General features: G+C 44.7%; 1 protein-coding gene across 4 annotated transcripts in view; it reads right to left on the reverse strand.

Moving 5' to 3' along the window:
- The window catches only part of EXOC6B (exocyst complex component 6B), a 920,925-nt gene that overhangs the window by 749,365 nt on the left and 156,331 nt on the right, over positions 1-15,229 (reverse strand). The gene's annotated exons all lie outside the window — the stretch shown is intronic.

A 15,229-nucleotide genomic window follows, 5' to 3' on the forward strand; every position in this document is an offset into this window, starting at 1 on the left:
ATTTAGAACAAATTCATAAGCGACTGATTAGAGCAGAGTTGCATGGCAGCACTATGGTGCAATACTTGAAAAATGGTATGATTCCTCGAGGATTACGAATTTTGAAAGAACCCAAAATATCGGTGGTGGAGAAGACCTTTATGGAGAAGTGGACGGGAATATTGAATAGATGTTCACGTGACCTAATGATTTTACTGGTTGAAACTACCTCAGACATAGAGCTGGAATTGAGGTCCAAGACAGTCTCTATGGAACTTCAAATGAAAGAGAATATAGAAAAAGAGGTATTTGAGAAACAACGTAATGAATTAGAGGACACCTTAGTTGAGTTTAAAGATTCCATTAAACAGACAAAGATTAGAAAATGGAAGCGAGATGAAAAGGATTACCAAATGGGTAGGGTTTATACATGGAATAAAAAAACCCTCCCGGCTCCTCTGAAGAAGAAAGTTGCATTTAATGCATCCTCAGAAGAATCGGATATCACGAGTGGTGAATCAGTGGACCCCCCCCTCTACGAAAAGTTCGGGGGACGAGGTACGCCCATTGAGAGGAGGTCGCCCCAGGGGAAGAGCCAGGGGAACGCAGAGGAACAGAGGAAAGCCCCCCAGCAATGGAAGAACCAAATAGACTCCACGGTGGTGAATATCTCTAAAGCTATATTGACCAAAGAACAACAAGAAGTGTTAGAATTGGGTTTAAATTTTGCAATCTGCCAGCACCCTGACTTTTTTCAATTAAAAATCTTTTTCTATAAATTTTTAAGGAAAATCCAGTTAAAAATATTTTTTTCAGCAAAGGAGGTGACTTTTGATCCTGAAGATGAGGTATCCATGGTGAAAGTAAAATCTAGATGGACTCCCCCTGGACCGATGGATTCAGCAGTGGAAGTTTTCCAGACTCTAGTATTGTTGAGCATTTCTGAGTATGAAACCTCCTTCAAGAAACAGCGACTACAATATAATCTGACATATGGTCAGCACCAAGCTTTGTTGCAACTTAAAGAGAAGCGAGATGTTATGATACTGAGAGCAGATAAGGGAGGAGCCACAGTGGTGCTTGATAGGAATTATTACTTGAATGAAGCGAATTGACAACTGTCTGACATCTCGGCATACCGGCTAGTTCAAGGTAATCCAGTAAGTAGGCTTATGAAGGAGATTTTTGACTGGATTACATTACATTATGAGAACAATATGCTTACAAAGAAAGAATATGCCTTTTTACTGGAAAAATATCCTCGCACTCCAACTATATATTTTGTGCCAAAGGTTCATAAGAATCTAAATGCTCCACCAGGGAGACCCATCGTAAACACTAGAGGTTCTTTGTTGGAACCTCTATCTAAGTTTCTGGACATTTTTTTATCTAAGAAAGCCCTCACTGTCTCTTCTTACTTAAAAGATTCATCACACCTATTAAGAATTCTATCTGAAGAAGAATATATGACTGCTCAGACTATACTAGTCACTCTTGATGTTGTGTCTTTGTACACGAAGATACCCCAGCAGGAGGCTCTTGAAATCATACAAGAGAGTTTGAATGAGAGAGAACAAACTCCCAGGATTAGTACCCCTTTCCTGTACCAACTAGCAAAATGGGTTATTGAAGATAACTATTTTATGTTTGAAGGTGAGTATTATCAACAAATTCAGGGGGTGGCGATGGGGGCCACTCTGGCTCCCTCGGTAGCCACCCTGTATATGGGCCGGTTTGAAGAACATGAAATCTATACCTCGGCCTTTTTTGAAAAGATCACCCTTTGGAAGAGGTTCCTGGATGATATATTCTTCCTGTGGGAGGGGTCAGTGGATGAGCTATCTCAATTTTTTGACTGGATTAATACAAGGAATCCTCATCTTCAGTTCACCCCCGTATATAGTACAGAAAGAATAGAATTTCTAGACATTTTGATCATTAAACAAGATTTGCAGTTGAAGACACAATTATATAGAAAACCAGTGTCCCGTAATACTCTTCTCCATTTCTCTAGCCATCACCCGTACCATCTCAAATTCAGTCTCCCTATTAGTCAATTTCTGAGAGCTCGAAGAATATCTTCAGACGAGCAGGATTTTAAGATAGCGGCCAGGGACCTTGAGCAGCGTTTTATTGATAGGGGCTATCCTGTAAGAGCTATTAGGCAGGCCTTCCTTAGGGCAAAATATGCTAATAGAAATCTTCTTTTGGCAGAACAACATGTAGAAGATGACACGGATAAACTTATCTGTGTTCTCCCCTATTCAGTAGCTGCAAAGCAACTTATCTTTCTGATAAAAAAGTACTGGCATGTATTACAAATCCATCAAGCAATGGCAGAAATCCCAATGTTTGCCTTTAAACGAGGCAAAACGATTGGTCAGACTCTGATCCAACAAAAGTTAGGGTCTTATAGAGATCATAAGCTGGGAAATCATGGTGAGTGTGGACACTGTCAGTGGTGTTCCACTACCATTAAGGGACCCACTTGGATGGATCCTCAATCTGGAAAAATTATTAACTTGTTTCAGGATACAAATTGTCAGTCTGCTGATGTGGTCTATGTAATTGTTTGCCCGTGCAGTCTGGTATATGTGGGTAGGACTTCGCGACCCGTACATATCAGACTGAACGAGCATAAGTCACGTTTAAAAACAAAAAATGTATTAGCCCCTATGGTTGAACATTTTCTAGCTAAGCAGCATAGTATGGATCAGATCCAGTGGCGTGTGATAGAGAGCCTGGAGATTGGGAGGGAGGGAGGTAATAGTGAGACATTGCTAAATTATAAAGAGCAACGATGGATTTATCATCTTAACACAGTAATGCCTCATGGGCTGAATGGGGAATTAGAATGGGGGACCTTGATTTAGCCTGTTGTTCTGGGTAGGGGGCATTGATATTATCTTTATTGAGTTGAATTTAAATGAATAGTATTTCCACCTTAAAACCGGCGTCGGGCCTCGTGACGCTGTTGCCACGTAGTACAGTGATCCCGGGCCTGTAGATATAAAAAGCTAGCTGAAGACGACGCCGCCATCTCTAAAGACAGAGTGGTCATAAGGGCTGACGGCTTATTATTGGGGTAAGAAGTGTGCTATCGGAGTGATTCTCTATAAAGTATATGGGTCACTGGGATAGCGATTTCGTCCGGACAGTGTCTAATGTAATCATAATATAATATGCCATATGTTTCTACAAACTAATATCTTTAAACAGCAGTGAGTTTTAATTTAAGCATGAAAGTGTTGAGGGTAGATCTGCTCAAACTTACACTTCTCAGTGTCAGAACATTTGCTCTGCCAATGAAAAATACCGTATTTGCCGGTGTACAGGATGTACTTTTTTCCCCTCAAAATAAACTTAAAATAAGGGGGGTGTCTTATACGCCGATAATCTAAATTATGAGCTCTGCACCGTCCGTCCCACCTCTTCTGCTGCTGGAATCCCTGGTGGTCCAGAGGTGCAGTGGGCAGGAGTGAGCTTTCCACGCTCCTACCCCACTGCTAATCCAGTCAGTTGGTGGCTGCCACGAGATCGGGTTTCTTCAGCTGCTGAGTGGCACCATAAGCGCAATCCTGCTCGGCGCTGAGCAGCTTCCTGAACCACTGATTTAGACCAATGTTATGAAATTTGTAAAGTGGCACAAAGGGCTTCTGTTTGTATCAGGCTTAAGGAAAATTGTACAGACTTTTAAATGACTGATACTTTATCTTAATAAAACAAATTTAATTTATACAAATTTATGCTGGAGGTAAGCAGGAAACCAAATATGTTTCTTTAAAACATAGTGAGTGAGCTCTATAATTCAAATGTTTTCTACATCAGTCACGGATTTATTGTTGGCCACATTACATTATGTTCTAGATCTTACATATATTCTGCTATTACAGGATAATATTCATAGCGGATTACAATACCTAATAGAATAACAGAGAACAAATATTATGATTCTTACAATGATCAATTAACCACCAACTTTAATATATAATTTTAACATTAATTTCTTAGTGCAAATTTTTTTAATAGAAAAAAACTTTAATAGTTTTTTAATTTAGTAACATTATTTTCTAACCTAGTCACTAAGGACTTTTACTAAGCAGTACTGCATGCCAGTGAGGTAAATGCTCAGACACTCACTGCATTTCTATGAGTGCCAGATTATTTACCTTTTCGACCCAAAATAAAATGCTCTTAGCTGCTTAGTAAAACCCAGCATAAAGGAAGAGTCATCTAAACATATGGTACCAAATACATAAAATAACTCCAATGGGCATACAATGTAATCAATTTTACCAAGGGGAATTGGATTTGGAACTTATTATGTAAGATATGGAGTGTGATCGAATAGAATTTTAAATATCAATACAAAGAGTTTAAATTGAATTCATGCATTTACTGAAAGTCAATGCAATTTCAGATAATAAGCTGTTATAATAAGCTGTGATAATAAGCTCTTACATTTTGTAAGAGAAAAAATTACAGTATTCTGGACTGTTTGTAATTTCTTAATTAAATATTTGGAACAGCCTATATAAACTATATGAGGTCTGTTCAAACAGTTCAAGGACAGTCTGAATTGTGCGCCAACAGGACGTTCTTTTGAGATGCGCTAGGTGGCATTGAATAGCTTGAAACCTCATGAGTAACCTCCTTTTTCCATTTGTTGATATCTGCTTTTGTCTCTGAGCTACAGCAGTTTTTGTGAAAGTGTGTATTCATAATCGGCTATTTTTCATCATGTGTGACCTCACTGAGCAGTGCTATAGTGTGAAGTTCTGTTTAAAATTGGGTAAGACAGCTACAGAAACTTATGAAATGTTGAAAGTACCTTATGGGGAACATGTTATGAGTCATGGGAGGTGTTTTGAATAGTATTTATGCTTCAAAAGTGGCCGTGAATCAATAGTAGACAATTCGCAAACTGGAAGACCATCAACGTCAACTGATGATTATGTGGATCAAGTAAGGGTTCTTGTGCGTTCTAATCAGCGATTAACTGTTAGAGAATTAGCAAAGGAATACAACATCTCCATTGGTTCGTGCCACAACATTCTAACAAAGAAGTTGGGGATATCTTGTGTTGCAGCAAAGTTTGTTCTATGGTTGATGACCAACTACCAGAAGAACAACCACAAAATATGCAATGACAATTCTTCCCCAGCCACCTTACTCTCCTGACTTGGCCCCCTGCTGACTTTCTCTTGTTTCCTAAACTTAAATCCATTCTGAAAAGAAAGCATTCAACACCATTGAAGACATAAAGCAAAATTTTACACAGCACCTTTTGGCGATTCCAAAACATGCGTTTAAGGACTGTTTCCAGAAGTGTTGGGAAATATGTATACGTAGAGAAGGGTAGTACTTTGAAGGGGACCCAATGGAGTAAGATTGTTTAATAAAATTTTCTACAATCAGTCCTGGAACTTTTTGAACAGACCTCGTATTACAATAGTCCAACTGAGGAAAAATGAAGGACTGAACTAATATTGCAAAAATAGGTTCCTCAAAATATCTGTGGATTATTCTAAACTTTTTTAATAAACCAAATGATTTTTTAAAATGATGTTATTAACCTGATGGTCCATAGCTAATAAATTGTCAAATTGAACTCCCAATACTCTCGTTTGAATATCAAATTTAAATTCACCTTTACCCAAACACAGCAACAGATTGTTTTTTATCTTATCTTGGGGACCTATCCATAAAAAAATTACCCTCCCCCTTTTACTAAGCCACGATAAAGGTTTCTACCATGGCCTGGAGAGCTAAATGCTCCAATGCTGCTCTGATGCTCCTAGGAATCCTATGAGCGTCAAAGCAGCGTTTGAGCATTGTGACCCGGATTCTGTATAGGACGCCCGGGAGGGGCATCCTATACAGAATTGGGCCTACACTAACCCCGATTCTGTAACTGGCATCCATGTTACAGATGCCGGTTACAGAATAGGGTTAGAGTAGATGTGGCTGCTACACTTATCACGACAAGGGATCTCCCTGCCGTGATAAGTATAGTGGCCGCCTGTCCGATCGCCAGCAGGAGGGTGCCCTTCCCCTCCTGCCGGAAGGCCGCCCCCGACACTCCCAATCGCCGGCAGGAGGGTACCCCCCTCTTGACCCCCCCATCCCATGCTAACACTCCATGATGAGCCCCCTAACCTCCCCCCACAACTAACCTCCCCCCAACTAACCTCTAATTGTTGGCCGGCCGGGTCTTGCCGGCAGGCCCACCTAGTCGAAATGAGGCGGGCCCGCCCCTTCCCGGCCCATCCCCGCTAAGCCTAAGGCCTGATTGGCCCAGGCTCTAGAAGCCTGGACCAATCAGGCCTTAGGCATAGCAGGTCAGCCCATCCCCACTAAGCCTAAGGTCTGATTGGCCCAGGTGCCTAGAGCCTTGGCCAATAAAGCCTTAGGCTTAGTGGGGATGGGTGGACCCAATAAGCCTAAGGCCTGATTGGTCCAGGCTCCTTAGGCTTAGTGGGAATGGGCTGGGAAGGGGCGGGCCTGCCTCATTTCGATGAGGCGGGCCTGCCTCATTTCGATGAGGCGGGCCTGCCGGCTGGACAGCAGAAAGACCCAGCCAGCCGGCCAAAAATTAGAGGTTAGATGGGAGGACATTAGGGGGGTCATCGGGGGGGGGGGGTGTTAGCACGGGGGGTGGCCTTCCAGCAGGAGGGGTTCAGCAACCTTCTATCAATGATCGGTAATGTGGGGGGGCGGCGTTCCAGCAGGAGAGGTTGGGCACCCTCCTGCCAGCATTCAGGAATGTTGGGGGGGGACAGCCTTCCAGCAAGAGGGGTTGGGCACCCTCCTGCCGACGATCGGACAGGCGGTCTTAGTGTTCCGGGCCACAGTAGACGCCACTATCACGGCTTAGTAAAAGGGGGGGAGGGTTATTCTTATTTTTAGCTTATGTTATGTCACCCATCTTTCGACTACTTCCAGGGACAGTTTCAAATTATCCAGAACTGTGGTATAACTATTTAATGGTAGCAAAATGCTGTGTATGTATACAGGGTGCCCACAAAAACACTCCTTGATTTTAAATGGTTACAAAACCTAAATTTATTGGACTATTCTTTCACCTTTGAGGCTACAGTTTCATCAACTCATTTCATATGGTATCTGTTGATTACATACACTCGATGTGCACCCCACCTATTTCTTGGCAAACATCGATGTGATAATCGAGCTCAGAGCAGACTCTCCGAAGCATATTCGGCTTGATCCCATTTATAGCTTCAGTGATGCATTCCTGCGGATCATCCATAGTTCTGGGTAGTGGAGGTACGTCTTTCACATACCCCCAAAGGAAAAAGTCACAAACAGTAATGTCTGGTGATCTTGGGGGCCACTTGAAGAGCACCTGTTCATTTTGTCGCGTCGCATTTTCTGTACCAACTTCTGTACCAATTGCAACTTATAAGGATGAAAGTGCAAGCGATTGTGTAAGAACTTGCTAACTGTGCTTTTTGGGACTTGTATGTGCTATCATCTTATTTATAAACATAGTCCAATAAGTTTTGATTTTATAACCATTTAAAATCAAGGAGTGTTTTTGTTGGGACCCTGTATAACTAGACACATTACATGTATCCAACTCTTTTCCCAATGAATGCAGCAAAATATTAAACAATATAGGGGAAAGAGGGAACCCCTGAGGGACACCATGTGCCATACTCCATTGTAGAAGATAGACCATCTTTCTTTGCACTGTAAACACATTTTTTCAAAAAGACTTCTATCCATTATAATACCAAGCCAGTGATACCCTAATCTCCCAAAGTATGTAAAAGTAGGTCATGGCCACTAAATTGAATGCACTTTATAGCTCAAATTGAATTAATATAGCTGCCTTGGCTTAATACTGATTTTCCTCTTACAACCAAAGAACAAATTAATGTTTCCATACTGAAACATTATCTAGAATCTGATTGAACTGCAGTGAATCAAATTGCTCTAAATATTCTACTAATTTCAGTGTAACCCACACCCCTCCATATTTTTAGCAAATAGAGGAATAGAATCTATTGGTCTAATTAGATACTTCAAAATATTCACACATCTGTTTTTTATTAGAATAATATTTCCCTCTGAAGCACTGAAATTACCAATAGCTCTCCATTCAGCCAATCAGTCATGTCCTCTATGAAAAATAAAGGACAATTTTTTTTTTCTTTTTTTTTTATATATTCTTTATTCGTTTTCCAGATTACATTAAGTGTTAAAATATATTCAATCACATAAACAATAAATACATCACTTAGAAATAATCATTGACACATCTCACAAATTCTTATCCCCATCCCTATCCCAACCCACCCTCCCATATATTCCATTATCATATAAAACATGTAATATTAAAATCCCCCCCTCCCTGCACCTTAAATTAACAAATAAATATAAGGGAACCAATTTTGAATTAATCTTTACAATACTTCGTTAATGGTTTCCACACATCCTGAAACTTTTTAAAATAACCCCGCTGTACTGCAATAAACCTTTCCATTTTATATATATGGCATAAAGAGTTCCACCAGAAGCTATAATTTAATCTCCTCCAATCCTTCCAATTAAATGTGATCTGCTGAATGGCAACTCCAGTCATTATAAGTAATAACAGGGGTCCATAACGCTCTGTGCAACAGAAAAAACCAAGTTTGTCTCATAGATGCTGACACCGTACATTTCATCCTCCAAGACCAAATTTATAAAGGACAATTTTGAAACAAATAGATGGAACATCAAGTTTCAAGTTTATTAAAAAAATTTTATACTGCTCAATCAGATTTCTGAGCGGTGTACAATAAAAATACAGTTTATGACAAAGATAGGGTTTGCATTTGACAATTAAAAAATATGTGACATACTCGGACAAAAACAAACGGGAACAAATGGAAAAAAGGGTAAGAACTACAATATTTTGAAGAAAAAAAAAGTACAATTAGTGAGAAAACGCCAGGGAAGGGAAAGATGATGCCTTCTGCTGTTGGCGTCTGTTTAGCCTTTATAAGGGCAATTAGGTATCGAATGCATCTTTGAACAAAAAATGTTTTCAGCTTTGTTTTAAAATAAAGCAGAGATAATTCTTCACGAAGATAATTAGGAATAAAATTCCAAAGGGATGGTGCGGTCACTGCAAAATTATTGGATCTTATTGTGTTTATGTGCTTTAGGGATGGGACCGCAAGAAGATTTTGAGTCAGAGCATAGTGTTTTAGAATAGGGAATTAGTAAACTATTGAAATCTAGAATACACGATGACTTAGCGTACTTTTTGAAATAACTTTTTTGATCTCATACTGTGTTGCCAATTGAAAATTAAACCACCTATCTACCAGAATCAAAAGGTCTATAGATGTAACAGATTCTGGACATATAAACACATTATTAGTTATTTCTAATCTCAATTTTTCCACCTTTGATTTAAAGTAGTTGACTCAATTCTCTGCTGTAGGTTCAGCATTAAGTCATGGGCCGGCTGCATGCAGCATTTGAGTTGCTGCACGAGCTGTGGCCCGTCCCTGTGTGGAGTTGCTTCTGGGGAAGATGGAGAATGTTGGCTCCAGCGAGGGAGCCGGGTCGGGGGTGGGGGATGGTGAGCAGGCGGGCAGACGGAGGCAGGGTGAGATCCCTGGCGGCGGCAGCTTCAGTGGGGGGCAGACATGGATCTCTGGCGGCATCCAGGCCACATAGTTCCATGTGTTCAGAAACACTGGATTAAGATATATACGGTCCTGTGTTAGGGGATGGAAGAGAGCAATTTTCTTCTTTCCTAAAGAGGAGAGATCTACTTCCGTCTATTCTTTGGGCAGCAGGCTTCTGTGAAGCTTGAATGCCAATCTTGGGTAATATAATTTTTCTTTCTAATTTAATTTTTCATTTAAAGTTACTAAGTATAGAAGATGAGGAACTTGTGTGTCACTTTTAAAATACATGAATGAATATTTAATAGAGAAAGAGAGCCTAGTAGAATTTAGATATGTGATCAGTCTGTTTGAAATATATCTGTTTGCCATGCCATACATTAACCAGCTGTATCAAATTCTCTCTGTAATTTCATTAGATTCATTTTTACAATAAACCTCTTTAATTTTAAGCTGCGCTTCTGTATTTTTGTTGTCACCTCTAGGGAAACATAGTTTAAGAATGTAAAATTATGTCCTACCTGTTAATTTTCTTTCCTTTAGAAGCAGCAGATGAATCCAGAGACCAGTGGGATATAGCTCACATCGACCAGCAGGTGGAGATAGAGAACTGATTTCCAGTTGGCTTTATAGCCTGGTGATCCTCCTGTTGAATCAGTTATGCATATTGCCCCAGCATCCCCGTAAAGGAGCATGAGCCTCAAACCAACGGAAAAAACTTCATTCCAGTGAAAAATCTTGTAATTAGAAACGTAAGAACTAATAATAATAATAATAATAATAATCACCAACAATCTCCTAACCGAACTCAGAATTCCAAAGAACAAGCGAAAGAGATCGAGAGAGAGAGAGAGAGAGAGAGAGAGAGAGAGAGAGACCATCGGGGTGGGGCTCTGGATTCATCTGCTGCTTCTAAAGGAAAGAAAATTAACAGGTAGGACATAATTTTACATTCCTTTGCAAAGCAGCAGATGAATCCAGAGACCAGTGGGATGTAGCAAAGCAAATTCAAACTGGGTGGGAAGCCAAAGTCGCCTCTGCAATCACCGAAGCGCCAAAACTTGCCTCCGCACAGGCTGCCACGTCCAGCCGATAATGCTTAGAAAAGGTGTTTCCCGACGACCATGTGGCCGCCCGGCAAATTTCCTCCAAAGACATACCCCCGGACTCTGCCCACGATGTTGCCAATGCCCGAGTGGAATGGGCACGAAGATGTTCCGGAACAATCTTCCCTGCCAAGAGATAAGCCGACGCAATAGCCTCTTTTACCCAACGAGCTATCGAAGCTTTTGACGCCGCCATACCCTTGTTTGCACCTGCAAATACCACGAAGAGATGATCCGAGCGGCGAAAGTCATTAGTCACCCCTAAATAATGAAGAATCATACGGCGTACATCCAGTAACCGTAATAACGGGAAACGCGCCCCCCAATCCTCCTTCCGAAAGGCCGGGAGGAATAAATTCTGGTTCACATGAAACGAAGAAACCACTTTTGGAAGAAAGGACGGCACCGTCCGCACCGCCACCCCAGCATCCGAAATGCGCAAAAAAGGCTCCCTGCAAGACAGCGCCTGCAGCTCCGACACACGTCTTGCAGACGCCATCGCTACCAAAAATACAGTCTTTAATGTAATATCTTTTAGCGTCGCCGCTGACAGCGGCTCAAACGGCGCCGCCTGCATCCTAGTGAGTACCAGCTTCAAACTCCAAGCTGGACAGGTGCGCCGTACCGGCGGACGGATATGGTGAACCCCCTTAAGGAATCGCACCACATCCGGATGAGATGCTACTGACGAGCGCGACACCCGGCCTCTATAACATGCAATGGCCGCCACCTGAACCTTAATCGAGTTATAGGCTAACCCTTTAGAAACGCCTTCCTGTAGAAAAGACAGAATAGCCGCTATAGACGCCTGGAAGGGCGCAATACTCTGCTTCCCGCACCAATTCTCAAAAACTTTCCAAACTCTAGCATAAGAGGTAGACGTAGACATCTTCTTCGCTCTAAGAAGAGTTGCAATAACCTGATCCGAATAGCCCTTTTTAGTCAACCGCGACCGTTCAATAGCCAGGCCGTAAGACCAAAGTGGGCCGGATTGTCCATGGAGATTGGACCCTGGGTCAGCAAGTCCGGAGTCACCTGGAATTTCAACCGATCGCCTGTCGCGAGTTGCATCAGATCCGCGTACCAAGACCGACGCGGCCAATCTGGAGCCACTAGGATCACTCTGCCCTGAAAGAGAGCGATGCGTTGTAAGACTCGACCGATCATCGGCCAAGGGGGGAATACATACAGAAGGGCATTCGGAGGCCACGGGAGAGCTAAAGCGTCCACCCCCTCCGAGCCCTTCTCTTTCCGTCTGCTGAAGAACCGAGGCCGCTTTGTGTTGCGGGATGAGGCCATGAGATCCATGTCTGGCAGCCCCCACCGAAGGACCAGCAGCTCGAACGCCCTTGGAGACAACTCCCATTCGCCGGGATCGAGACGATTCCTGCTGAGAAAGTCCGCTTGAATGTTTTCGCGACCCGCAATGTGTGCTGCTGAAAGAAGCGGAACATGCCTTTCCGCCCACTGAAACAGCAGCATCGCCTCTTCGGCTAGTCGAGGACTCCGAGTTCCCCCTTGACGATTGATATATGACACCGCCGTGACACTGTCCGAAAAGATCCTGATCGGCTGGCCCCGAATCATGGCCTGAAACTCTCGTAGCGCAAGCCTTATCGCTCTCAGTTCCAACAGATTGATGGAACAGTGTGCCTCTCCCGAGGACCACACTCCCTGCACGGAAGCTTGCCGGCACTGAGCCCCCCATCCTCGGAGACTGGCATCTGTCGTTATCACGACCCAATCCGGCGTCGCTAGCGGCATGCCCCGGAACAGATGGACCTCGGTCAGCCACCAGTGCATGCCGCGAGCCACCCGCGGACTCCAACGGAGCCGGCGACAATAGTCCAGAGAAGCCGGGGACCACCGAGAAAGAAGCGACATCTGCAGGGGCCTCATATGGAACCGAGCCCAGGGAACCACTTCCAGAGTCACCACCATCGAGCCTAGAACCTGAACATAATCCCAAACCCGAGGATTGGGCGACCCGAGAAGCCCTCGAATTTGAGACTGTAATTTCTCTCCCCTTTCCCGGGGAAGAAACACCATTCCTAGGCCAGTTTCGAATCTGACCCCCAGGTGCACCAAAGACTGAGAAGGGGACAGAGAACTCTTGGGAAAGTTGACGATCCACCCTAGCGACTGAAGGAGCGAGATTACCCGTTGAGTGACCTCCACACTCTCTTGCCTGGACGACGCGCGGATTAACCAGTCGTCTAAGTACGGGTGAACCCGAATCCCTTCTTTGCGTAAAAAGGCAGCCACCACCACCATCACCTTCGAAAAGGTGCGGGGAGCCGTTGCCAGGCCAAAGGGCATAGCCCGAAATTGATAATGCTGGCCGAGGATCGCAAACCTCAGAAACTTCTGATGCGGAGGCCAGATTGGAATATGGAGGTACGCCTCTTTGAGATCGAGGGACGTGAGAAACTCCCCTGGCCGTACGGCCGCAATCACTGAGCGAACCGTTTCCATCCTGAAATGGCGAACACTGAGAAATTGGTTGACTGCTTTTAGATCCAACACAGGCCTGAAGGAACCCCCCTTTTTTGGAACAACAAAATAAAGGGAATAAATACCGCGGCCTACCTCCTCCGGCGGTACCGGTACTACCGCCCCTAGATCCAGGAGAATTTGAAGAGTTAAGCGGACCGACTCTCCCTTGGCCGCTCCATTGCACGGGGATACCAAGAAAGAATCGGCGACGGGAGCGGCGAATTCTAATTTGTACCCTTCTTGAATAATATCTAACACCCAACGATCCGACGTGATCTTGGCCCACTCCGCCCAAAACGCCGACAGGCGTCCCCCTAGTGGAAAAGCAGAGGGGGCCAAGACCCCGTCATTGCGGGGCGCGACTTGCCGGGGTACGAGCTGGCTGACCGGAAGCGGGTTTCGCCGTACGAAAGGAACCTCTCTGACGCCCCTTAGGTCTAGCCGAAGAAAAGGCACCATACGCGGAACCAAAGAACGGTTTCCCAGACCTATACCTCCTCACCTCCCTGAAACGAGGTCTGGATGACGAGGACTTCAAAGGGGGCCTAGGCCTATCTTCCGGTAACCGCTGGGTTTTGGTATCTCCAAAATCCTTTACCAATCTCTCTAACTCTTCCCCAAACAATAAACCCCCTTTAAAAGGGAGTTTCACAAGACGAAGCTTAGACGCCGCATCTGCCGCCCAATGTCGCAGCCATAAAGACCTGCGAGAGACCACAGACAGTGACATTTGTTTCGCCGAAGCGCGAATAATATCATACAAGGAATCCGCTAGATAAGCCAAACCCGATTCCAAATCAACCAGTTCCGAAGGAACAGCACCCCCGGACTCCATCAAATTATCCGCCATCCCTTGAGACCACTGCAGACAGGCTCTTGCCGCATACGAGCTGCAGACTGCGGCCTGCAAAGTTACTGCAGCAACCTCAAAAGATAACTTCAGCGAAGATTCAACCTTCCTATCTTGGGCATCCTTTAATGTAACCCCCCCCTCTACAGGCAAGGTCGTCCGTTTGGTAACCGCGGCTACCAGAGCATCCACCTTAGGCAATTTAAATTTCTCAAGTTTGTACGGGTCAACCGGATACAAAAGCCGCATGGCCTTAGCTACCCGTAACCCGGCATCCGGCGTATCCCATTGAGCCGAAATCAGCTCCTGCATGGCTTCATGCACCGGAAAGGCCTTCGGTGGTCTACGGGTACCTGCCATAAGAGGGTTACCTAAAACTTTCGAATCCACCTGAGAAATATTTAAACTCAGTAAAGCTTTTGAAATTAAGGAGGAAAGTTCTTCCCGATGGAAAAGACGGAGCGCGGAAGGGTCATCCACTTCCCTACACTGGGGATCCTCCTCTTCCCACTCCTCTACCTCACCTTCCTCCAACAACTCAGGAAGGGAAAAAGGGGAAACAACCATAGGCTCGTCCGCGGACGCAAGCCTGCGTTTTTTAAATATCGGCGATTTCACCGGAGAACCATCCCCCTTCGCCGTCTCCCCCGCATCCACTTTCAAAGGAACAGGTGGGGGCACAGCAGGCACCGGCAAACTCCCCGAGACCGGAGGAGCAGGCTGACTGCACTGCAGCATGAAAGCCTTATGCATTAACATCACAAACTCTGGGGTGAACGAGCCAAGTCCACCCGCTGAAGCTCCCCCCTGTTCGGCGCCGGAGAGCAGAGCCCCTGCGCCCTCCCGCACTTCCGACTCCCCCCCCTCCGCCGACCCCCCTTCGGCCGTGGCAATACCACGCCGTGAGGCCGAGCCGACCGCAAGGGGCGGGGACGCCGAGCGCGCTTCCCGGACGCGAGAACTGGCTCCCTCGCCTGCCTGCAAAACATAATCCTCAGCTGATGCGTCTAAGCACCCCGCTGAGCACAAGCCCGCCGGTGTTCGACGCTTCCCACAGCGTGAACACCGCTGACGAGCCTCTTCCGCCATCACCACGCCCCCCTCCCGACCGGACCGGCACTCGAGGCGGCACCAACAAAAGAAATACAAAT

Source organism: Geotrypetes seraphini, chromosome 1 (genome assembly GCF_902459505.1).
Source record: "Geotrypetes seraphini chromosome 1, aGeoSer1.1, whole genome shotgun sequence".
Classification (NCBI taxonomy): Eukaryota; Metazoa; Chordata; class Amphibia; order Gymnophiona; family Dermophiidae; genus Geotrypetes; species Geotrypetes seraphini.